General features: G+C 40.4%; 1 protein-coding gene across 8 annotated transcripts in view; it reads right to left on the bottom strand.

Annotated features, from left to right (window-relative positions):
• The window catches only part of LOC104685850 (poly(rC)-binding protein 3-like), a 504,202-nt gene that overhangs the window by 62,995 nt on the left and 414,718 nt on the right, over nt 1-26,489 (bottom strand). The window lies entirely within an intron of this gene.

Here is a 26,489-nt window from a genome sequence, read left to right as displayed (position 1 = left end):
TATTATCCCTCCCCATCCAACTCTTTAGCCCTTCACCAATTACAAGATAAACTCCCTTTTGAAACCTTGAAAATTTTCTTAACTTCCTGTATTTCACAGTTGAAAGTACAGAGCACAGCAGAGTGAAATACAATGTTTTCTTCTGAAGAGCACTTTGTTATCCTCTGCAGTGTGTATATGCTATATACATATATATACATACGTTTTTTTCCATGTGCCTGGTGCTGTTTTCACTTCTCTCCTTGTTACTACCTCTTTTTCTTTTTGCTCTTGCAGAAGAGATATTTTTGTTTTCTCTCCAGCTAGAGAGAAATTAATTCTGAGCCTAAACATTGATCCCTGCCAGCAACAGTGGATGACACATTATCAAAGACATCTGAATAACTAAGAGCCACTTGCTGTTGTAAATCTGGCCACTGTCTGACTTTGTTTTTGTCTATGAGGCCCAGAGGTGGCTCAGTCCCTCAAAGGCCAAAGCTGAGCTTCAGCTCTAAGTGGAAGGAAGATTTTTCTTAATTCCTAATGACAAATGGCAGATTTTCAGTCATTTACAAAGCCATAAATATCCAAAAATGCTAATGAAAGCTGCAAGGGCTGGCTTTGAAGGGATAAACAAGATGCATTATGAGTTTATTAATGCAAGGACATTTATCAGCACAAACAAAAATGTGGGCAGGAAGGAATATTACCAAGGGCAGGCAAATTCTGTAATAGAAAAGGCTTAGCGACTCCTTATTTAGTTTTGTCCTTTTCAGGCTTATCTTACAGAGCATAAAACCCTTAAACAGACATCATGCCTCTCAGTAACCATCCCTTTCTGTTACCCATCCTCTTTAACAACCCTATTAGCTTTGGATCTTTGGGCTTCCCAAAAACTTGCCTTGCACTATATATAAATAGGGCACTGGCTAATGAGCACTCCTAGGGACACCCATGTTGTGTTTCAGAGGGTACAGCAGTGTTCCACGGCTGTCGCAGGCTGCTCTCCCCTTGCCAAGAGTGCTCAGGCATGGAACTAAACAATTGGATGGGCCTATGGGATCATTCTCCTAAAGAGGCTGGAGGAAGTATCATGAGGCAGTTTCACCACCTGATTAAGCTCTATCCTAAGAGCCACTAAGCACTTTACCAGACCGAAGTAAAGCCCGCCTTGGTTGAACATGTTATGTGTGAGAGAAGTCAACCGCAATTCTTAAAGAAAGAGCATGAGAAACATGTGGAGTGATTCCTGATGGACAGGCTGAGCTGCCAGCAATCTGTGATTCATGGTACCCTGCGAAACTGCCTCCAGGCCTGCATTTTCCATAGCCATTGGTGGACAGCTCCATGAATTTGTCTACTGCCTTCTTGAATCCATATATCTGGTCTCCAAAAGTGGTGGTCTCACACATTTAATATTAGTATGGAAAAACGTGCTCCACTCTATCTGGCTTAAATTTGCTCACTGAAGTTTCCCCTTGTCACACATTTTGCCCTGTGTGTGTTATCTGAAGACCATCACACCAAGTCACTCTTCTGAAGCTGAAACCTGCAATTTCAACCAGGGCCTGCGAGTGGCCAAGCCACTCCTAGTGTTTTTGCTCCTGGGAAATACACTGGAAGATGCAGAGTTTTGTCTCAAGCCTCTGCAGGAATGCTAGTGCCACAGAGAGTTCCTGTGCCTTCAGTGACTGCAAGAATAAGTGGCAGACATGCCTAAGGAGAGTGAAAAGAAAGAGTGAGAAAGAGCAGCTTAAACTTCTCTTTTCTCCTTCCTGATTTCCCCTAACCCAGCAGCATGGACTCTGTGAATTTTATCCCATATGCTCCATCACTCAGACCACAGCTGCTGATATAAATCCATTTATTTCGCATTTCTAGGCTTATCAGTTACATTACATATTCCCTATCCCAATGGAAAAAGGGAGACAAGAAACCAAGTGCCTGGGTGAGAAGGCAGAAAGCAGAAGCAGCCTGGCCATGTCTCTGATGCACCAGGAGTGCAAGAAGGTGAGAGGAAAATGTTCCAAGGCAGATCCTAAGGAATGGCAGAGAAAGGTATCAGCTGTAGTCTGATTGTTTAAGATCAGAGCAGAACTCAGGGGAAAACCTGCAACTGGATGACAGCCCCTTCTGACAAGTTCAGAGTGTGGAACAGAGGAGATGACTGTGGTTGTTCCCAGACTGAGAAAGGGAACGGTCTCACGCTGCTCACCTGCTCCTTGCTGAGGGAAATGTCCTGGCTCTGACAGCCCAGCATTTTTTGCTCTGTCAAAGATAACCCAACCAAACCCAAAAAGCCAAACAGGAGCACTATGGTACATAAACAGTAGCCTAGACCTCGGCAGTCTGGACTTTATGGGAGCAACACTGGCCATCTGAGACCTCTAGAAACCAATGGCAGCTTTAGGACATGCTTGGAAGATTTCAAGAACAGCTGTGTTTCAAGTCTAGAAGCAAGGTACATAAGACCTCTGTGGATCAAAATTCAGTGATGAAGGTACAGTTGTGTTTCTAATGAGATGTATTCCCATGTGGGAAAAATAATCCCAGGCTAGAAACAGATTTACAGTTGCCATGGTCTTTTACTACTGGGATACTACAGCTTCACTTTGGGAAAAAGATATGGAGGAAAATCTTTACCCCAACAACATGCCAATCTTCACCCAAGCCTGACCTTTTCCAGATAAAACCTGAAAAAAATCAGAAATAAAGACTAACAGCTTTTGGGTTCTTTTTAAAAACCCAGAGGTTAGAAATGAAATTCCACCACAAATATTGTTAAAAACATCACTACTATCTGATTTTATGAAGGATTTTGTCACCGTCCCTCCTCCCAACAAGCTTAAACTCTGGCACCTGGCACTGAGAATCAGAACAGATGTCTGGGGGAGGGCTGAGAGTGTGTGTGCCTGCAAGGAGTTAGGCAGCTGTGTGAGACACAAAAGGAATTAATTCAAAAAGGCGGTCTCACATGCTAAGGAAGAGTATTTAAAACCTATACATATACCATGAAGAGAGAAGACTTTTTACCATGCCAGGTCATTTATATCTGCCTCAGTTGTCCTGAGAGTGCAAGTATTCTGGGTAAAACATTTACAGCTTTACAAAGTAAACCTACAGCACTGTTAATGACCTGGGTATTTTGGTTCTAAAGACAGATTAAAATAAAATGCATTGTTGTACTTCATTACTTTTAACTAATTAAAGCAAATTTTTCTGCAGACAACACTAAAAACATGCTGATCTCTGTCTCTGTGCACATGCAAATGTCAGATCATGGCACAAGGAGAGAATGGTTCCCTCCACAGAGCCTCCTACCAGACAGCAAGACATCCATGTATTTATAAACCTACTGCTGTCATATACAAGCGCATTGTGAATATTTAATCAGTAAAATAATTTCCCTCTCCTTTGCAAAGTCAGCATTTTGAACAATTTACTATGTTCCTGCCTTGTGTGTGCCTCTCTGCAAGCAAAGAGGAGGCTGAACACAGAAGGCTTTCCTTCCTCAAGCACTGTGTGGTGAGGTCCCATGGCTATGCTTGGGGCTGGGAGAGTTGAGTCTCAGACTGAAAAAAAATCAGTGTGTCACACTTTTCCTGATGCCAGAGGGAAGTCAGGGGACTCATAGGTGAGCAGAGAGTACTGTGCAGGGAGGCAGAGTCAGTGGCATGGCTAAATGTTAAGAGTGAGGGTATATGCATTTCAGCCTGCCTTCAGCAGAGAGCTGGCAGTGACAGGAGGACAGCTGGACAACATCCTCTTCCTGACCTTGGGACTCTGGACCAGAATGCACAAAATCCATGATCTGGGACTCTGCAGCTCCAGGTAATGAGCAAAAAATATCATGCCCACAGAATAAAGGAAAGTAGCTCACATCAGATAGATCCCAGCAAACTGCAGGTCTTTGCTTCCTTTGGGGCTTTTTCCATTGTCCTGTGGATATTTCCACTGCTGTTTATTATGTAAAAAAGAAACATTTTTCTTCTGGTAGAAAAAGACATCCAAATGCATTTTTAAAACCACAACCTTTTTAAAACTTCAACAAAATGGATGTGCAGTCTTATGCAAATGCCTTTTATGTGTAAGTATGTGTTTCTATACATTTTTAATATTAGCTGTCCCAAACTGGCATAAACCCACATGTCCTATATGCTCAATATTCATTACATACAATTTTCTAACATGGCTTCTCTGTAATTGTGGGTAGATTAAGCGAATAAAACAACAAGCAGCTAAGCCACATGTTCATCAGACTACTACAAAACCCCAACACAGCTCCTTAGAGATTTCAGTGAATTAATAAAAGCTACAAGATGAACTACACAGCTAAAGGGCAGTGTCACAACCCCCACACATGCACACACATGGAGGTTAGGAATCCTCGCGGCTGAGGGGATAGTGTGAGCTGGCTGCCTGAAGCCTGAGACATGGAATGTCAATCTCATGACCACCTGCCTTCCTACCCCTCAAGCCTACTGACTCCCTCCAAGAAAATAAGCAGACCATTGCAGAGAATATGGCTGCACAGTGCTTTAAAAAAAGTATGTATGTTAAGGCAACCACTTCAGGCATGCAGGATAAGAAAGCAGCAGGCAGGGGTGCCAAAGATGAATAAAATCAACAAAGTACCAAGGTAGACATCAGGCAATTGATCTCTGAGTTTAAAGCCCAAATAAATTATTTGACATCTGTGATCCTGGCAAGAAAGCTACTCATCTCAAAGATCCAGAGGGATGCAAGGGAGGAGGGAGAGAAAGAGAGTGTGCACAGGGTGAGATGGGGCGGAGCTGCACAGTCACAGAGGTGTGCTGGAAAGCAAAGAGATGCAGAGATAAGAGAAGAAAGGCAGGGAGAAAGAGAGAAATGAACCTTCAGGTACCTGATACAGGGAATAATGTGAGAAAAATCAATGTGGAAGCAAGAACCACCTGGAAATATTAAAGGCGAAAGCCTGCTCTGCTGCGTGAAATCTTGATTATATGGTTGTAAAATCTGAGCTGTTGGGAAGGAGGAAACTGGCCAGAGCACCCAACACAGCATTCTCTGTGTTTGGGCCTCAAAACCTCTTGAACCTAATTATGGTGCTTCATCACCACCAACTGAAAAATGTAATTATGAAGAAAGCAAGGAGGAATCCACTGATGAAATTCAAAAGAACAAATTCCAGCTGTTCCATTGGAAGAAATAAAAAAAAAGATAAAAGAATAGGGAAATTATAGTGACTGACATTAGGAGAAGCCACTTCTAATTTACATGAGGACAGTTAAACTCAGTCATATAGTTTCCATGTATCTGTATGTTTAGAAAAAGATAACTTTTATAAGGGAAACATAAGAACATCGAGTATCTCACAGTAAATATGTCATTTTCATAATATATGGAAACATCCCAAAGGAGGGGTAGCTAGGCAGATATCAAGCCATAAGTATGGGGGGCAGGGAAAGACAGGGGATGAAAAAGAAGACTAAGACATGAGCAGAGTAATGTGAAGATGAACAAGGAGATTTATCATGAGTTAGGAAGAACTGGAAATTGGACAGCAACACACTACTGTTATGAAGAAATAGTTCAGAGTTTCATCTACTTAGCAAGAACTCCAAAAGACCAGTATTACCCCCCCCAAAAAAAAAAAAAAAATGCAAGAGTGAATAAAAAAGAACAGATGACATCTGAAACACTGGAAGTCATGAAAAGGCTGTACCTAAGTCCTCTTCATCAGAAGACTCCAGGTGGAGGGAGACCTCCCAGGAATTGGAAGAAACACACTGCCAGGGATCACGATGAGAAGAAACAACCTGTGCTTTCAGCAGAGCACAGTTCTTTGGAAGCAGATTTATGCTACTTACACAGTTTTAGTCTTTCATTTAAACTGGAGGGAATACCGGAATGAATAAGGAACATAAATTACCACAGGACAAGAACTGATGACATTATCAGCAGAATCGACATATTTGGCCATACAGTAAAAGGCTTAAAATTAGAAATAAGTTGTCTGCCACAGAAAGGTTCATGCTATCAAACAAGGAAATAACTACTTTGCTTCCAAGCTCTTTGATAGGCTAGGCAGCTATTATCTATGGCTTTTCACTTGAAAGTAGCATCTCTGGATGTCAAAGGACTAAACAGTGTAATTACCCAAAAAACCACTGGCAAAAGTTATCCCTTCCCCTCCACCCTCCCCCCCCCCACCCCCTTCCCCCAAACCCAACAACCACAACTCTAGGTGTAATGCAGAACAAAACCAGCTCATCTGCAGTTGTATTGTTTCAAGGAACATTATTTTAAGAAATGATTAAAAAGGATAATGATCAGACAATATTTACAGTTTCCGCAGAAGCAAAAGAAGACAACTGGGTATTTGCTAAACATACACTTCTTCAGTTTCTGTGTCAACTGAAGGATAAAGACATCCACTGTTACTAAACGATATTGTTGTGAGGTTACTAAGAACAAAAAGCTCAAAGGAAGCCCACAATAACGTAACAGTAATAATAATGACAGCTCTTCAAAGGATTTTTCTCCCAATAATAACTATTTGCAAAATGAGAAATCAGGCTTTGGAACACTCCAGTTTTACACAGAAGCCTCACCAGGAGAACCTGATTAATGAACAATAGCTAAAGAAGCAGGTGCAGTATCAACCTTTCTACTTTATCACTTCCATCTCCCAAATTACTAGAGAGGACTCTATACAAAGGAATAAGATTATACATTTTATTCACATCCTTATAATTTATATCCCCAAAATAGATTTAATGCTAATCTCTAACTCTTTCATGAAGAGAACAAGATCTGCAGAACCTGGCTCCCTTAAATCATCGTATCATGGCCCATTTTAAGTAGGGGGATAGTTGGTATGAGTCCAAAAATCCAGAAATGAGAAATTAATTCTTTGTGTTACCAGAACAAAGCATGCATGTATCAGTTGGCAAATGGGTTTTTGCTAAAGAGGTAAAATAAGATAAAAGAACAGCTCAAGAATGAAATTTAAAGAAACACTAGAGAGAAGAAGGATTCAGGAAATTAATAAATTACATGCTCAAGGAGATATAAATAACAACTAATAAAAGTAAGCTGAATATGGGCCACTAAGCAGTAATTGAGTACACAAACAGATATACAAAATACCTGTTTGTGTGTGGGGGGGTTTAAGTGGTAAAATATTAGCTCAAAAGTCAAAGGGGATTAAAGAGCAACACATTACTCCACCAGTTAACAGCCACTAACAAAAGGAAGTTACACAGCTTCGCAAGCCCTGTGCTCCTTTTACTAATTATTGTAAAAATCTCTTTATCTGCCATATGCTAAGCTCTGTACTTACTACAGACAGCTGGAAGTAGTAGTTTTGCCAAAGATGTGAAACTGATAAGGAAAGAACATGAAGAAAAAATAACATACCAACTTTTAAAGGCAACTGCAAGTATAAAAACTGGCAAGACTCCAGGAATGCCCCCTTTTGAATGCAATTTTATGAAGTATGTGAAGTGGCACTAATTTTTCCTTGATATGTTTAATGGTGTTTTGCCTGAGGAAGAACCTACCCTATCTATAGAAGAAGCTGCCTTGTGTTCTCCCTGCAGCTGCCTTCCTGTTCTCCCTAAAACGAGAAATGCTGTCACCCTACACAACTGACATCTCATCTGCTGAAGATCACGGGATGTCAAATAATCTTTGAAGAGAACAGCAAAAGATTAGAGACATTTCTATTCTCAACTGCTGAATGTTTAGCTGCTGAACTTGACGTATGTGAATCCTGTTCTTAAAATGGATCACTTTTCCTCATGCTAGTCAATAAGCATATGCTTCAGGCAATTACACTGGCTGTTCCCTTTTTGATTTATTAAAGGAACTAAACAGCAACATATTTATTGACTCTTCTAGTTATAATGCTTTTTTTGTAAAAGCCTTTTGAATAAACAATATGATACAGTGCATTTATTACAGGAGGAAAAATCTCAGAAGCACAATAAAGACTACTGTCCTGTTCACAAATTTTCTACTATCAACATTTAATGACCAATTACTTATTTAACATAAATTAATGCCAAAATACCACTCCATGTGTGAATAGACAGCTCAACACTGCCAAAATAGAGAAAGTTATCCCTTCAGAAAACATCACATGTCAATAAATGCTATCAAATATCTGGAAATCAAGTATCAGGAAATCTAGAAAAGCTACATAATGGCATTCAGCAAATGCCAAACAGATCTGGGATCTGAGGGAAGTAAGTAATTTCCAGGCTAAAGAAAACACAGTGATTCTTTTGCCAAAGGTATCTTCCATCTTTGTAATTTTTTCCCCTTCTTTCTGCACTTATTCCAGAAAGAACTACCTTGGCAGGAGTGCAGAGAGCACCTTTACAATTTCCCATGAACCAAAAAACAAGCAGTGGAGTAAGCATGCCAGTACTTTGTACAAACCCAGTAGCCAACTAGCACTTCTGCATACGTGCAAAAGCCAGGCAGATAAAAGCTCTTGTAAATAGAAGCTGACGTGTTGGACTAATGCAACATAAATGCTTCCACAAGAAAGTTGTGGCAGCCCACTATAAATTACTCTGTGCAAATATTCTCCAAGAGGATTCGAGGATGAGCAGGACGAAAGAGCAGAAGGTGCTTTCTTTCCTTTCCTAATGGCAGCAATGAAATGAACTGTAAGCTTCCTCACGAGCCTGCCAGTTTGCAACATCAGGGAAGACAATTTATGCATATGGTAGACCAGTTATTTACCAAAGAATCTAAAGCTCTAATTATAGCTTTAAAAATAAAATCAGCTTTAGCTGCCACTTTATGCTGTGGCTCCAAACCCTCAAGTAAAGCACCATGTTTCTCAGACCTCTGGGATTTTTTATGTTGCTTGTTTCAAACTGAAATTTTGCCTTACTTGCTTGCTTAGGTTTGACTAAGAAACAGATAATCCAACTAACTTGGATTTATCATTCCATATGGTGTGAGATAATAAATCTAATAAAGAAATGTACACGTAAGTCACAGGAAAGGTGAGAAAAAATTGAACAGATAGCCATCACAAGTAGCATAATGGTCTGCCCAACACAGAGTTGCTTTCAAGAATGGCCTGCCATATAAGAAGAGATTTTTGGTCCACACCTATTCCTGGAAAACCCCATGTTCTGATGACCTACACATTGTGAACGTGTGGTGTATTTGTTAAATAATCTCTGCCCCCTAAAGCCAAATACATGACTTTGACATTTCCTCAATAAATATTTTCATTTAGTGTTTAAATTGTAAATTTAATACAATTTGAAACAGATAAAGCCTGTTGATTTAAAAATAAATGTACTTGCACTAAATGCAAGAGAGTCAAGCGTAAACAGCTGTTCTCTTTCCAATTTTTTAAAATGTGTGAGAGAACAGAGAAATTGTTCACATGGTCTATTTCCAACATATTTAAAGTAAGATTTATGTACATACATTAAAAAAAAAGATACATTTCAACACAGTATGCATATATGCATAGAATATGGTTACATGCTGAGAAGCAAGTAAGGTATATTTTTTTACATGACAGATGTGGACAAATTTTAAAACATTATGCACCACATTGCTGGGGTGTAATCTAGTAAGCAAATATTAAGAATAGAATGATTTTTTAAAATGAGATTTTTATCTTCAGTAGAAACAGTCTCATAGACATAGAGATCTGTAATTTTCTTTGCCAGCTTCTTGTTGATCAAAGGAAAAAATTCCCCAAACCAGAAGAATTGTCAAGGAAATACAGAAGCTTCTTTAATAGGAAACAATAACCCATCAAGTACGTTCCCACTGGGCACAGTACAAACAGATATTTAAATATATTTGGGGTTTTATATTTTCATCAGTGTTGAAATGATATCTGTCCTAGAATATATCTTTGTCCAATCTATTTGTAAATTAAATGTTTTCTAGACATATCTGGTTTGATAAAGATGAGTCACTTGTTTCACTCAAACCACAGACACGGTTGTTGGTTAGCAAAATGAGGTTGACAATAATAATGATACATTTTACTTTATTAAACATAAAAATATTATATATTGATATAATTGAATCTCTGACACAAAAGAGCAAAAATATCCCTTTAGTCATCACCTTAATTATGTTATTTACAAGGCTGTGATTTAAAAATCCATTCAAGCTTCCCAGATGAATAAAATAAATACTTCTTTAAAGAAAGGGAAATTCACACAGCCTCTCAGAAAGGGAAGAGGATGAGCTCCCATCCTTCAGTCAACAAGGGGATGAGTACTAGCCTCTGGAGTGTGAGTCACAGGCTCCTTCCTGGGACACCACACTTGTGCTTGCTTGAGGCAAAGATGGAACTGTCTCAGAAACTGGTCCAACAGCAGCACAGCTGTAACAGCTGCAAATATGGCTGAGTGCTGCAAAGACTTCCATCATTCATGGGGAAAAAAGGGGAAAACAAATAGCAATGTTGCAATGTCCTGCCAGGGTGTTGGAATTGTTGCCTTCAAAAGCCACAACCCGAATAGTTAAGTTCTCAGCCACTGATGGTTAGTCAAAACATACAGCCTTATACAGGTTTCACTGTGAAACTCAGGACTCTGCAGTAGGTAAAAAACCCCAGAATGTTCCAGAGCCTCATTTGAAAAAAGATTTAACAAAAAAAGAACCGAGAAAAAAGCCCAAAACCCAGCCCAAATAACTCTTCTATGAGCAGTCAATACTCAGAATAAAGAGCCAAACACATGCCAAGATTTAAGCCACTTAAATCAATATTTTTGTCACTGATTTAAACCAGGAGAATCTTTAAACTCAAAAGCCAGTTTAATTGATGAAGTATTCAAAACCAAAGAAAAACATCAAATAGTTTATTAGCAACTTCAAAGTGCCAGTTGTAAAGTGAGCCCCTGTATCTTACTCTAGCACTGCATTTGGCTCTAGCCATCCATTTGTTACTTCTGTGGAACCTTTAGAAAGGAAAGAGCCTATTTTTGAATAAACAACTCATTTGTTTCACCAAATTGCTCAGCTGAAACAGTGCTTCATGAAGTGTCTGTCCTTTTGTCTAACCTTCAGTCCCTTTCCATACAAACACGTGCATACACATGTACCTGCATATATGTGCATGAATGCATACAAGCTTCCCAAACACTTTCCACATTTTTAAGAGATACAGGGATGTCAAATGTCAGGTTCACACAAGTCTCATTGAGACACAGACTAAGCAGAGGTGCAACGTTCCACTGCAGGCCACTGGGAGCCTCTTCTCCCAGTGATAACCTCGAGCGAGCAAAGAGGGAGGAGGGGACTCTGAAAGTGAACTAATACACTGAAAAAGCTCCCAGATTCAGAGGAATTCCCAACAAGAGGTGCTTTAAGCAGACACAGGACACACATTCCCTTTTTTTCCCTCAGCTGCTCCAGTAGCTTTGTGGCTCATACACAATCCCAATACCTTTAACAGTTTCATTCTCATAACCAGATGTGTAATTTGGTGCTCTACATTCTTCATGAAAACAAGACAGGTCCTGTGCTAATGTGAATGATTTGATGGCACCCTTACCTTCCCACCTTTGGTTTGGGACCACAAAGTGATCCATTTGTTCATTCAAAAGAAAAAAGTAAAGACCAAGAGAAGATAATTGCTGACTTATTGCAGAAATGCCAGGGATACACTGTGGAATGGGTTACTACTAAATAAATAACACCCCCCATGGACTGCAGACATTAAAAATGAGAAGAGCTCAAATAGGAGCAGAATGATAATAATGATAACACAGTGAAAAAAAAAAGTGACAATAAATCTACAATACAAGCAATACATTTACAATACAAATACAACAACTGGGAAACCCAGTTCTTCAAAATGAGTCACATCTGGAAGGCTCTGATGATACAAAAGACCTGGGGATGACCCAGGCTACAAATTAAAGGCTGAAAACTTGTACTTTGAAGCAGGGAAAGAGGAAGCAACTATGTTCACACAACCATCTCCTATTTTGTATTTGCATCTGGACAATCCATAACCATAGAAACACAAAAAAAACCAACCCAACCCAACAAACCAAATGATCACAAACAAACAAAAAAAAGGAAGTGGTAAAAGAAAAAGAAGGAGTTAATGGAGAGGAGAACAGAAAAAAAAAACCTTACTAACTAAAAATGACAGAAAGATGGAGGCAGATCTTAGCCACTGTCCAGTCTAATGTAAAGGAAACAGAGGTGAATGAACTCATGAAGTTTTATTAATCTCCAGTCACCAAGACTTTGTACATTTTGTGTCTCTTTTCCATTTATACTGGAGTAATGGAATTATTTTTATTGAAGTTGGGGAGGGGAGGGATATTTTAGAAATTTTTTTATCATTATTTAGTCAATAAGTAAGTTAACTTGGTAGGAGGAAAAGGAGGTCATACAGTATTCAAAGAGATACAATACTTGTTTTCTTTTTTCCCCTCCAGTGCTCTGTATTGAAATCTGAAAAGCCCATTTCACATTCTGCACGTTGCTATTGCACACGTAATAATAGGACACACTGGCCTTTGATACAATTCTCTTCAGGGAACAAAAGCTTCCTTTGGCACAACTACAGCCACTGCTTGTTGTAGGTTACACGTCTTTCCAGTCAAGCATGATTAATAACTGTTAAAAAAAATGCTCATGACCCATGGCAAGTATTCTTTCAACTATAATACCAGCATTATGGGCTCTGAATCTAAGTAATTTTAAAATGTGCTTCTACAATGGAACTATAATTTAATTACTTTTTCTGCAGCCTGTTCCATTTTGTTTCATCACTTTGATTGCACCATGCACTTGGCAGCTTATGGAAGACTGCATCTGCCTCCAGGATTATTTCACTGGGCTCTTTCGACATCTGTTTCTGAAAATGACTTTATTTGCAGTGGCATAAAGAATAATCAGAGACTTGTTTAATCCAGATAAATTGGAAAAGAGAGAGACACAGAGACAGAGTTGGAGACAGGGAAGAGACCAGGGAAAAAGAGAAAGCAGATCTATGCCGCATGCTGCAGAAGACATCAAAATAATCTCTCCTCTTCCTGTGCTTCTGCAAATGTTGTTATCTGATGGATGATATGATACATGAAAAGATGAGTCACTAAGTCAGTTCCTTTTACTGTTTAGGGGGAGCTCACAGATGCAATACATTCCAGCTAAAGCTTCGTGCTGTGCTTGATCAGTTTAATACAATTTTCATGAATTACATTTGCAGCCCCATCCCCTGAGAATCACAAAGCAGTTTGAAATGATCCGTAGCAGTTGACAAAAGTCCTTATAATAAATGAGCTAAATCCAGGCTCCAGCCTGACCTGACATCCTTCCAAAGGCAGCTACAGCCAACACCTGTTGCCGAGTGCCACCGCACAGCTATGGACCGAGTACACAGTTCAGCATAACTTCCCACATATCAGCAGTCATGATCTGGGTCACCTGTGTATCAGATGACCAAGTGCAAGGCATCTGTAACATGCCAATGCCTGCCCGAGCTTTGATTCAACACAATGGAAACCACCATTGTTGACTCCTGTTTATTTTTGTGTTATAGATGGATTTGTTAACCCACAAACCATTATAAGCATTTAAAGACATGCTCTCTAAAAGATCACAGGTGTTGGCCAGGTTTTAGTTCATTCTTTAGTTCTCTTTGCTTGTTTTTTTGCAGAGGGTAAACATACATTTGTCAAGACACATCCACTGCCTCCATAAGAAAGTGCTGCAGGAAGGCAGCTCTGGCAAGAGAAGCAGACAGCAAGGCTTTAGAGATAACGACCACTAAAATTCAAAGTGCTAGACTGAGCTGACCATAAGGATAACAAGCAAAACAACTCCTAACATGCTCTTTCTTACTTTTGAGAGTTTAAAATCTTGCCTGTCTTGTTGCGCCTTTCTTTTTGGAGATTTTTTCTGTCATTTGTTGGTCTTCTGGGCTATATTGCTGGAGCAAGCACATCAGAAACAAACTGGTTTGGACACATATATTTTCCTAGGAATTACTTAAAGACAATTTCAAGGGAGGCTTTGCAGTTCTCGGGAAAACAATGAAGAAAAATCATCGTCCCCAGAAGTAACAGGTGTCATGCAAACGCACAATAGCTGGACCCAAACAATTCTGTATTAGCCTGATTCCCATGGTCGTGTGGCCTTAACTGTCACAAACATTTGGGCATTCCTTTCCTATATGACCAGAATGACTCTTGCCCCAGTCAAGATCCCAGCTTTCTTCTGGGATTTCATCCATCCAGGGCATGTAACTCCACCAAAGACATGCTCTTAAGTGGTGCCCATGCACTTTGCTGTTGTCCCCATGACAAGGTCACAAAAGGGAAAGATAAAAAATTCCTCCTCTTCTGTATTGCACGGCCTCACCTTTCCTCTGCAAAATACAGCAGGTGAGCTGAGGACAGGAAAAAAATCAAAGCTTCCACGTTGTTGATCTACTTACAGGCAATATGAGAAGCAAAACTCCTCTGCCAACCTGTGTGATAGTAACTTGGCAAGCTTGACAGTCTGCATTTGGAAGCCTGGTTATTTTCATAAAAGACATAATTCCCAAAGTAAACAACTCAGACTTTTGGAAGAAAACAGACCAAACCAAAAATTTGCAGTTTGCAAAAAGGAAGAGTCATCAGTGTATTTTCCTGATGAATTACTTGAAACCTAGGAGAAGAAAAAAACCTTCTTCCTAACCAAGCTCCCTGATACCTCTTTAAGGTCTGAAGATGGAGGTGAAGATCTGATAGAAGATATCAGCTATTTACAGAAGGTTTGTAGTTGGCTAAATCAGGTAGGGAAGCTGCCCTGAAGAGAGATACATTCCAGTGACAGAGTATGCTGTGAAAATCCTATTAACAGAGAGTATTAACAATTATTTTGTTTCTTTCTTATTTTTTTCTTTTAATTTAGACAAATCTACTTCCTCCCCTCATTATTCATCTCACAACCTTGGGCTATAACACAGCAGTTGTGCAGGGCTAGTGGCCATGCAAAGAAATTACACATTGCTTTTCTAGAGCTTCAATGTAAAATGTACACAGCATAAGACGCACAGAGTCTGACAAGGCTTTGTCATCTTGTCAGCATTACCAAAGAACAAAAGCCATCATTTTCTCCCTGAAGAATTGGTAAGGATGTACTGTTTAACAGCCAAGGTGAAAATAGGTTTCCCCCTGAAGTACCAGCTAGTGACCACTGCTGGACAATGAGTAGGGCTGCGCTGCTGGTCAGATGTGGCTTGGCAGCAACTCTTCCATAAAAGGTGTTCTTAAGGACAGGGTAAGTGTTTGAACACACAAGTGTTTACCTCAGCTTAGCCACATGAACTTGGAATGAAGCTTTCAAGCCACTGGTAGCAACTGAAGAGAGAGAGACCAATGCAATCCCTTAAGCACTGATAATAAAAGCAGTTTGTAAGGTCAGGGCCAAGCCAGGATAGGGCAGCACAGGACAAGTGGCTCTTTACCCAGGTTACTTAAGAGAACAATAGAGGTGTCAGCTTGTTGCCTGTGGTGATGCCAGTCTGCCCTCTTAAAACCAATTTTTCAAGAGGTAAAACTTTAGTTTTGAGCAAATTTGAATAACCAGCTTGGAAAGAGTTGAAATTCAGGGGAAATTGGTTTGCGCCTTGTCACATGGTCAGTAGTCCTCACCAGGAAAGAGTTCTCCTCCTCCTGTAACCACAGGTTCCTATCCAGATCACTTGAGACCCATCTCAGGGAGTGGCAGGAAGAAGAGTTCATGCTCTGTCCAAGACATTTCCACTGAACTACAGCAACAAGAGATTCAGTTTATGCACAAGACCCCAAGCCCTGCCTTTTACCCACCCACTCTGCCTTAAGCAGGTCACAGAAACGATTTTTTGAAGACACTATAAAGGCTACACTGTAACATGGAATAGCTTCTCCAGAAGTGAAATCTTCGTGTGACAGCAGAAACAGCAGAGATACCTCCTGAGTGTCTTGATACTGGCAGGTCTTTAGATACTTAGCCGACTATAAAACTGGGTGGTTTAGGCCCTTTAATTCAAGCACACTAAGGATCCTGGAGCCTGCCCAGTGTGGACACAGACACCAAATCTTGCTATCATGAAATAAAATGCTGTCTGCAGTCATTCTACCTTAAAGATCTTCTGTATAGGACAGTTATCTCCCAGCAGCTGCAGCCACCGTCCAAGACTGTCTGGAATCAACTAGGTACACCCAACAAAGCATCAGAAGATATGACCTGCTCCATATTATTGCTCTTAGGTCAGCACCAAAGGAAGACCTCACTATAGCACACTAATTATTCATCATCCCTTTCCCCTTGAAATGCTCCATCAAAATCAACCATTTTTCTTGCAGCATTTAAGGAAATCTACTTAAAATTGCTTTCTGATGCTCCATTTCTCAACTATGCAATTGATTTTCATCTACAAGGATATATCTTACTTATACATCCTTGAAGTGAAATCAACTAAAAGTGGCTGAAATGAAAATAGACCCTGTTTGTCACAGACCTAGTTTCTGTCCGTGGCTATCCTTCAGCTCAGCAGAAGTTATAAGATACAAAAGGAAAATGGTCTGTGTGGGAGGCTTCACTGTGCTCTGCTTAATTAGCTGCTGTTCAATATCTGAAACACACAGCAGAGTGCACCTTCATGTCCACACACGTGCTTGTAGAACCAGTGTGCAATGGTAACAGGGTTCATGTATTTTCTATAAATTGGAATATGACACCAAAACATTGCCAAGAGCATTACTTTAAAAAAAAAAAAATCACAATTATCCCAGACTGCAACAGCCCCAGGCCTGTTTAATATTGAGCTCATGAGCAGGATCTTCCAAGTTTTCAACTGCTTCCATAAAGTAGAAGCTCTGTCTTTGCAACAGCATTCAGTCACGCTACCTAGAGTCTTCCCAGACTGTACTGTAATATAAAATCAAGACAACTGAGAGATCAGCCATGCAATACACATATACATACATATCTATTCATTCTGATGGAGTTCTACACGTATAAAACTGCCTGTATCAGCCCCAACACTCCTCCAGCGCTCAGAGATATTACTCTGATCACATAAAATGCAGCAGCAACCACTCTTTCCTCACACAGTCATTCTATACACAAATGTCAGATTATGTATTGTTCTTGCCAATGCAAGTGTCAGTTTGGATCGGCCAGAGGCTACAGACATGCCCCAGATTATTCCGAGTCCCCTATCGTGCTGAGGCACAAATTCTCAGCATCTCATAGGATGAAAAGCCCTTGCCACAGTGACAGGCGAGGGTACACTGGTCTTGCCTTTCTGGCATGGAAAAGGCACAAACAAAAAACTAAGTCCATGCACATCTAACCCCCAAACTGCAGCATCAAACAAAAGCATGGCAGCACTGCTTCAGAAGCACAGCTTCTGTGGATATATAAAATTAATGATCCAGCTTCTCTGATCTGTGAGCACAAGTGCGTGCAGACTGAGAGGTCACAGGAAGTGCTTTTCTGGGCACAAACTGGACCTTTAAGGAGGATATCAGGCACCTAAAAACCATGTAAAGAAGAACAGTACAACACTTGGTGGGTGACTTCTACAGAGAAACACTCCTTTACAGTTTCTACTGTAGAAACAACAGCCTGTTGATTATAAAAGGCTGATGGTAGATGTCTGTGAGATAAGAGAGTGAAAAACAAGGCATTTTAGGGAAAGGATGTATCAGACATATCTGATGTGTTAATTGTTTCCTTCTGTTTCCCTTGATTTCCCTGTGTTCTAAATAGGAAAGGTGGTGAACTACTTTGAAGGATTTACTGGGCTTTACTGATAGCCTCCAGAAGGCTCTACTTCACAATTTCTCATTGTGACAGATTTGGTTAATGGCAAAATTGAAGAAAAAAGATGTAGACAGTCTGGATATGTTGAACCTAATCATTTTAATAATTTTGTATGTTTCTTGGGCTTGTTTTTTTTTTTTTTTTTCTGAAGTCTGAAGGACCTTGGAAAAGAGTTACACAGGTAGTTTGATATTATGGCTAGCTAAACAAAAACCCCCAAATCTCCAAAATCACATCACTGCCTCCCAGAGTATTTCTTCAAAGATGAAGTTTTAAAGCTGCATCATGCGGTGTGTATGTGTTAATAGAAGGATATCCGTGATGACATCCCCAAGCCCTAGGCAAACTCTCTTCACTCTGAGCCATGCTGCCTGCCTTCTTCCCTGCATCAGGTCTCTGCCAGCTAGTTCAAGAGACTCAAAGCCAAATATTCCAAATTTCTGCAAGGTGCTTTGTTAAGAATTACTAAAGGAAAAACTAGTCTAAAAGTCCTATTTCTGTTACCTAAAAATATGTCAAATATCAGTTGCTTCTGAAAAACCGTGGAAGCCAGTTCTCCCCGGAGTACAGACAACCAAGGTAACTGCAATACTGAAATGTTATTGTACTCTTAATAGTAATAGCAAAAATAATAGCAAAACAACAGAGAAGTTCAAAGCTGACTAAATACTTAAGAAGCAGTACTTTTCAGGTCGTGCAAATACATAATCCAAGTCTTTTTATTCCCTGAATCACAGAAGCTGATGTAGAGGAATAGCTACAGCTTCTATGCTCTCTTTCTTCCCCCACACACCCCCTCACACCACTCCCCAGTTGCTGACATCCTGGCACTTATGAGATTTACTGGTTTTGCCACCCAGCTTCTGGAAATAAATGCAAAATTCAATGGGTCTTACCCCCTCCTTACCAATGGACTATCAACACAACCTAGCAAGCTTGACTTTAAGCGCACACTGAATATACTAACAGCCCCATTCTTTCAGAAAATGAGATACGGAGTTATTAATTTTGTCACCAGAGTTATCAGACCAGTTTCTTACTTGTGGATATGAAATTCCTTTCAGATTACACACTTAGAAAAAAAAAATTAAGAATACATGTAGTGGAGGATAAAATGACTCACATATTCTAGCAAAATACAGGCTTGTAACTGAGACATGTAGGTCTGGCTGGAAGCAAATTTGTGCACAGCCTATTACAAAAGGCATCTTGTTGGTCTCTCCCCTAAATGCGTAAGTAACTGAGACAGGCTGCTTTCAAGATTTTAATGAAAACAGCTTTTTCATGGAAAACTGAGTTATTCTATTGCTGTTTCCTTTATAATTTTAAACAAGGAGTCTTATTTTTTGCATGAAGGACATTCCAAATCCCACTTTCCAATTTTAATCACGAAACAGTTTTGCAGCATGTATTACAATAACAATGGCTCTTCCCAGGGAGAGGTCTCTTTGCTGGATGAAGTGGCAGCTAGCAAATATCATGTAGCTGGTAGAATACCAAAGTGAAAACCCATGGCCACGCTCTCTCCCTTTCCTCTTTTCAGATCTTGCCCAGAGCAGTTTCAATCTGAGTTTTGAGGAAACACTCCCTACCCTTGACCTGTTCTCTCCTTGCTTGAACATAAATGCACTTCTCCGGATTGTGAGAGGAAGGAGGACTTGTGTCTCCATGTGGAAGAGGGACACTGTCCCCTGTCCCTTCACCCCACAGCTAGCAATGACCAAAGACAGGCACGAAGGCATGCACTAACAGCACACACACTACAGAAAATGGCACAGTTATCCTTAAGACCAGGTTCAGATGGGCAAAAGCCCATGCCCAGCATTTCCTCTGCGGGGTGCAGCCAGAATATACAGAAACCACTCCAAGGTCTCAGGTGCTGCTGAAGTCATCAACCAGCTACACTATTTCCTACACTGCAGCTGTCCCCCACATCCTGCAGGAATTCTGGCCAAGCCCAGGCCTGCTATTCAGACCTATACATCCTACATAGCCACCTCAAGACTCACAAACTTACAGCCCTGTGCTGCAAATTCTGCAGCCGTTGAAGACGGTAACAGCCCATGGACCATCTGGGGACTTATCGAGCTCAGAGCAAGGGCACCAAGGCCCCCCCACAGCTACACAGGACCAAAGCAAATGGAAACAACATCTGGTTCTACATGTAGGCTTAGCTGTGAGAGCATTAGCCTGCTTTCTAGAAAGGGTTAACTAAATTGATACTGCAGGTTTCTGCCAGCATGCACTGTCAAAGGACAGGAATAGGCAGCTCTTGGGGGCTAAAGCTCTGCCAATGCAACCTTCCAGGCCAATATATGGCCAGAACCACACACCTACCAGAAGCAGTTTACTGTGCTTACTGTGTACAAGCCATAATGTGTTCACTTGATATTCCAAGCTGTAAACACAGGAGGTGCCCTTAATTTCACTTATCCTTGTAATACTACCTTGAACTCTGCAAGGTGAGCAGCCATTTACATCTTTAGTAGATTAAAAGTGCTGGCTTCATTTGAGTTTGCTTTTCAAATAAATTTAATTTTGAGTATTCCATGTCCTTTTTGTTCCTGGTATGTAAAAAGCTAATCCACTAATTTTTGTACACATCCCTGCTTTAAGGTGCTTTATGACCACACTTTTTGTGACAGAGTAACAATTTATCATATACTGGCACTGAAGAAGACGAAATCCAAAATCTTGCAGTTCTGGAGAAGTTAAGTGATCACTATGAACACTGGATCTAGATCAACCACTGCCAGCAGTTTGACAAATACCATGTTTTTATCCTGCTGCTAAATTGTCTGTAAAGAAAATAAAGTTTTTCCAAGTGTGTTTGCCATTCTCTAGTGTACTGGGTTTGATTTATCCAGCTCCAGGTTTATCCTGAACTGTTCGCAGTGAATAACAAACTGACTGGACAACATACAGGACCTGGCATTCAGAAATGGTTGTACGTGCACCCAACTTGGTTTATTCCATCACAGGGCAATGTGGCTTGAATTAACATTACAAAATAGTATTAATCAATTTAATGCAATCTGGTTTATAAGTACCTGAGCCACAGAGAGATCCAAATAAAAAGTTTCTAATTTAATAGTTTGTTTAGAGGTTGCTGGTTTCTGACTGCGGTTTCATGCATAATGTAACTACCCCTTCTAAACACTGGTAAGTGTTTAAATGTGACCATGAAGATGAATTAAAATTTCCATGGCCGCAGAATAAAAAATAATTTCAAATTAATAAAAAATTCCCCCTCTATGTATATATATATATATTTAAATATATATAATATATATATTCTATGCATTATATTTAAAAACTGTAAGTGACCCTGAGCCACATACAGCTCAGACTTGCAATCTCCTGGTGCCAGAGTAGGCAAGTCCACATGCATGTTGCACATCCTTATCTCCTATACACATGCTATTACTTTCATATCCTCAGCAGCCCGTTTCCGTAACCTGACAGACAACGAGGAATATTTCATTAGAAGATGCTGAAACTGCTTTTTTTCCATAAACTATTTGGGAAGTGGCAGATAATGTTTTTTTCTGACAATTCCCCTTTCTCTTTCATTAGAAAACTCCTAAGAAGGTGCTGTTACATCAGAACAGTGGCACTGCATACCTTCAGCCCGCAAAAATGAAAGCAGAGATACAGAAACATCTTATGTGATGACAAATGCAGTTTAAGAAGCCTTTATACTTTTTTCTTTATATTTGCTTCTTTCATGCAGTCCTCTATCCCCTCAGTCATGCTGATGCAACCATACACTGAACAAAACTGTACTGATTTGATCTGAAAACCAAACCAAACTAAAAAATAAACCCAAAATCTGGGTCTGGTTTATAGCAAAACCCTATAAATAATCATCTGGCACAATATGGAAGTGGGTGAACAACAGTGCAGGAACGGTGCCTCAGTTTTGCTGGCTGAGAAAACACTTGTGTAATCACACTTGTCTATACAGAGTGGGTGGCACTGAAGAATCAGATGCTACAATTTTTCCCTAGTCATTTTGGCCATTTCTAGTTCGTCAGGGTTAAAATTTTCTGCTGTTTTCATGTGATCACATGACATCTTGCCATCTCTTGTAATTCCTTGCTGTTTCTCAATCATGCTGACCCGGTCCACGAATGGAGGAGGACATTTGTGGAATTTAATGTCACAGCAGTATGCCACAAACTGCCTTTCTGCTGGCAAAACAAGAGGAGTGGTCATTTCTTACTACTGCTGCCTTCATCAGTCTTAGAGCTGCAGTGTTCACAGTTAACCAAACTGGAAAGATGTGTCAAATAGGGAGGCTAAATTAATCTGCAAATTTTCTTCAGCAATTCACACATCAAAACATAGGTGTGATCTCTTTTCCTTTGAAAAGAGCAGCATACACTCTTTTCCAGTAAGCTGTGACAGCTAAATGCTCAATATGGACAGAAAAGTCAAGAAAAGAAAAACATATTTACTGTGCCTTCTTATATATTAATTATAACTTTCTAAGAAAATGAAAGCTTTATTGTAAACACATTTTGATTATTGAATGAAAATGTTCTTTCACATTTCAAAAATGTTTCAAGATCCCCAGAAAAAAGAGAAAGTGTAAACCTTACTGTTAAAATTACCACCTGCTCATCTTTAGAGAAATGGTACACAAAATGTTTATAATGAATTTTAATGCAGTAGAAATGCCGACACTATTTCTCCAAGACAACTTATTTCCCCTATTTTAGAAAAGCACTTGGGCCCAGATGTTACCAGGTGAAATTCAGCAGCAGATGTCCTGTCAAAGGCATGCCAAGCAACTTGAATTTATTTTAGTGATCTGCTGGCACTCCAGTGTAAATGGCTCAGTGTTATTAACTGAATTCTCCTGGCTCACCTGAAATGGATTTAAACCCACTTTTGTCTTGTGGGAAGAACCACACAAGAGTAATCTGATTAGTTTAGAAGCTCCTGGAATAAATAAAGATGATGCTTATATTGAAGTGTGTGGCAAGGAACAACAACTACCATCAGCAGGTTTCCTGCTTTTCCCAAGGACCCAATAGTAAACTTTACCATCCTGTTTCTATGCCAGTATCCCAGCACGTTCTGACATGCACAACCATCTTGTTCTGACAATTTTGCTAACGTGATTTTTGAAGATGGGTTGAAATCAAGACCTGAGCTGGGAATGCCAAACTCTGAAGTGTAGATTCTTCCTAACTACTGACAATTACAAGTACTTCCACCAAAGCCCAAGAGAAAGATTCAAGCTTCAAAACTGAGCCTTAATTTTATTTCTACTTTTATTCTCCATCAAACAATATTATTGCCTATATTTTAATAATTTGCAGTGCCTTTCCCAATGCAAATAAGGCTCTGCAAAATATCTGCAGTTCCTCACTAAGCATCTCTGGATCAGGAAAGGACAGTTGCTGCGGCCAGCTGGAGAGCACATGCCAGTGACCACAAAACCACAAAGATCTAAGCAGCTAAGGACTGCACGCTCCTCACATCTCCCAGAGGTCCTGCTGTCCTCAGCAGCCCCCTGGTTCAGCCTCATAACCCACATCCTGCCCACTTAAACAAAACCTGCATTGACACTTGCTCCTTGGCTCTTGGCTCCAAACTTTCCTGTGCTGCCTTGTGCAGGCATGGCAGCCTGGTGGCCTCCTGCCAACACTACCTTTGGACCAACATGAGTTTTTCTACATCTTCAAACCTGGACAGACACCTCCTCTCCCTGCTTAACAAACCAGAGAATGATCATTATCCACCACTGTCTTGCACCCTCCAGACTTGGGATGACAAAACATCCAAAGCTCAGCCTGTCCCACAGCTCCGCCCTCCCCCCCTGCTTGCGGCTGTCACAGCTGCGCACACTGTGTTGGGAACCTTGGGGACCAGAGCAGTCTGGCTTGCCCATGGCCAGCAGCCAAGAGGGACAGATAAGCCTGGCTGCACTTCTCCCTTCCCACACTGCTCGGAGCCAGTTCCTAATCCCAATGCTGTCCTTCTCCCTGCCACCCTGGGGCAGTGCCAGCAGCAAAGTCTCCTGTCTCCAGTTCATCTGATTTACACACAAGACCGTCATTTCCTTTCCTGAAGCCATCCTTGCTCTTCATCACACCATTTTCAATTCCTAGATTAACTTCGTCGACAACATCCTCATTCATTACACCAAACTGATTCATGTCCTGAACACTGCTCATCTCATCCTCAAAGGGAATGCTGGTCCTCTGGAAAAAGGGCTGCAGTGATGTAATTCGGGACTGTAACACAATATGTATGAATAATAAGTTCAAATCAGAGGCACAGAAGAAATCACACATCTGGCTTCTCCTAACTTCTAAGAGCTTGTCTCTGCCACTTAAAAGTTCTTTTCATGTTGGTTTTCAGTGCAATGCTACATCCTCGTTGTTAAGCACTGACCGTGGGGTTAGTGCCACAGTGGAAACAGATATAAAGAGAGTCTCTGTCTTGAGAAAGATCATTTCAAGCAAAAAAGATGCATAAAGAAAAGAGAGTGAACCCCTGCCTCACAGAACTTCATGATCACCTCCCACCACCAGTCAAGGAAAATCTACAGGCATCACAACCCTGAACCACTACTAGGGGACACACAATTATTCCTTCATCTGGAAATAAAGCTAAATACAATTTAAGTCTATATTGTTACCAGTCAAGAGCACGGCAGCTCTTACAGCATAGATATTAAATCCCCAGTGTTCAACCAGTCTTCATTCACACACAGTCTGGATTGGTTTGGTTTTCTTTCTGAGCAAAAACTTGGCACTTTAAGCCTCCTCAGTATGGAGGCTATGCCCTAGCATTTACTTCATTAAGCTTCATTGTTCTAATCAATATCACATCCACTTTTGTTCTGCTTTACAATTAACATCACACAATATCATACACTAAGATTTTTTAAAATGAGAGTCAGAGCTGCATGCAAAAGACTAATGCCAAGAAAAAGCAGCACTACCTTTGGTTCTGCCCTCTTCTTCCTTTCAAGCCTTGGAACTGCTATGCTTGCCGTTTCCATTTCTAATAAGTGCAACTTTAATATGCTGAGAATTTTAGGCACTCAAAAAATTTGCAGACATGTTTGAGCCTCTGAATATAAAGGGTCATTCTATGCTAAATTAAAAAGGACCAAATAATCACTTATTTTGAACAAAGACTCTTTTTGTTTTCAGAAGTTGTTGCTATGCACATTCATGTGAGAATATAACTTGAACACAGGAAACAAGAAAGCTTTGTAGTTTGCATTTTTTGGGCTTACAACCACAGCCCTGTTCAGAGTGGTCACTTGACATCACTTGATTTTTCACCAATATTAGTAATGAAACATTCCTTTCTTGCTAATGTTTAGTGCTGCACAATTAATATACAACTGCAATACAACTGGCATGTCTTTATGGGTCTGGGAAGCCTGTTCTTTGTAGAGTGTTTCTTGGTGTTTCAGATGCCAAGTGGTACCAGCCATGGGCAGTGGGTGATAGTTTACACTTCATGCAGCTGTGCCTCTTCACAGCCAGTTCACACGGTGCAAGCCACATCCCAGACCTGCTCATGCTGTCCCTGGAAGCCTTTTACTTTGCATTTTGGACAGAGTGTGATGTCCTCCGTAGCACAGGCAAGGCTGCCTCAGAGAAACCATGCTCTCAGGGCAGATTTGTGTTAGGAGTGACAAGCTGAGGGCAGAGAAGACCTTTCAAACCCTGGAAGCCACCACAATGTGCTTCTGCCATGCTGTGCAGTTGTGAGAGTGCACCAGCAGTCAAAAGAGCTCTCTGGCCTCAGACCAGAGCTGGGACAACCCTGGGCACTTCAACAGCACAGGGTGTCTTCATCTGCAGTCATGTAGGTTTAAGCACTCACTTATAAACAGGCCTTAAGCTAAGGAAAATTAGTTTACAAAGCATATTTTGCTTAAGAATAAATGAAACAGAGACATGAATACGTGAAGTCACTCTAGGAGCTGAGGCAAAAAACCTCCAAACATTCCTTGCTATTGAGTGGGTTTTTAGTAAGACACTCAAAACCTGGGAACAGTATTATTTTTGACCATAATGAACCACCATCTTCATTAACCCTAGCATCAAAGAAAAACAGCTGTCTCTGCCCTTATCCAGTTACTGCTGGGCAAAGACAGGAACCTGAGGCTGGACAGGCAGGAAGAATTCTTCAATCCCCTCCCCAAAGAAGCTGTGCTAAGAGTCTGCTTTAAGACTGCCAGGATGTGTAGGTATTGTCTTGTTCTCTACTGGAACATGAGCATACATGATGTGAGCCACCAAAGTGGCTCAGTAGCTCAGGAATAGCAAGCAATGCAAATCATTTCATAAAGCAGTTTTACAGAGAGAGTCTTTCTGCTACAGCACAGTATCAGTGACTCTACGGACGGAGCACTTTTCATCTGTCACTGATCTATAATTCACTTCATTTTGTCACCCTGCATTATCATACAGTTTAACACTGAAAGCAAACTTCCATGCATCTGTTACTTTCATCTGACAACGGGATGTGGTAATACTGCTTTTCACATGTAGAAAATAGGGCATCAATTAAAAAATTGGAATGGACAGCCTATGTGAAGGACTTTTCTAATAAAATTCGATTCAGGTATTAATACTAATTGTCACTGAGTGGTATGTATTTAGTGATGTTTTGTATCCTAAATTGTTCACAGTGATTCTGTAAAACCTTGAAAACACACAGAGCATAACGAC

This window comes from Corvus cornix, chromosome 2 (assembly GCF_000738735.6).
Source record: "Corvus cornix cornix isolate S_Up_H32 chromosome 2, ASM73873v5, whole genome shotgun sequence".
Classification (NCBI taxonomy): domain Eukaryota; kingdom Metazoa; phylum Chordata; class Aves; order Passeriformes; family Corvidae; genus Corvus; species Corvus cornix.
Note: the sequence above shows the minus strand (reverse complement) of the source record. Positions and strands in the feature narration are given on the sequence as shown.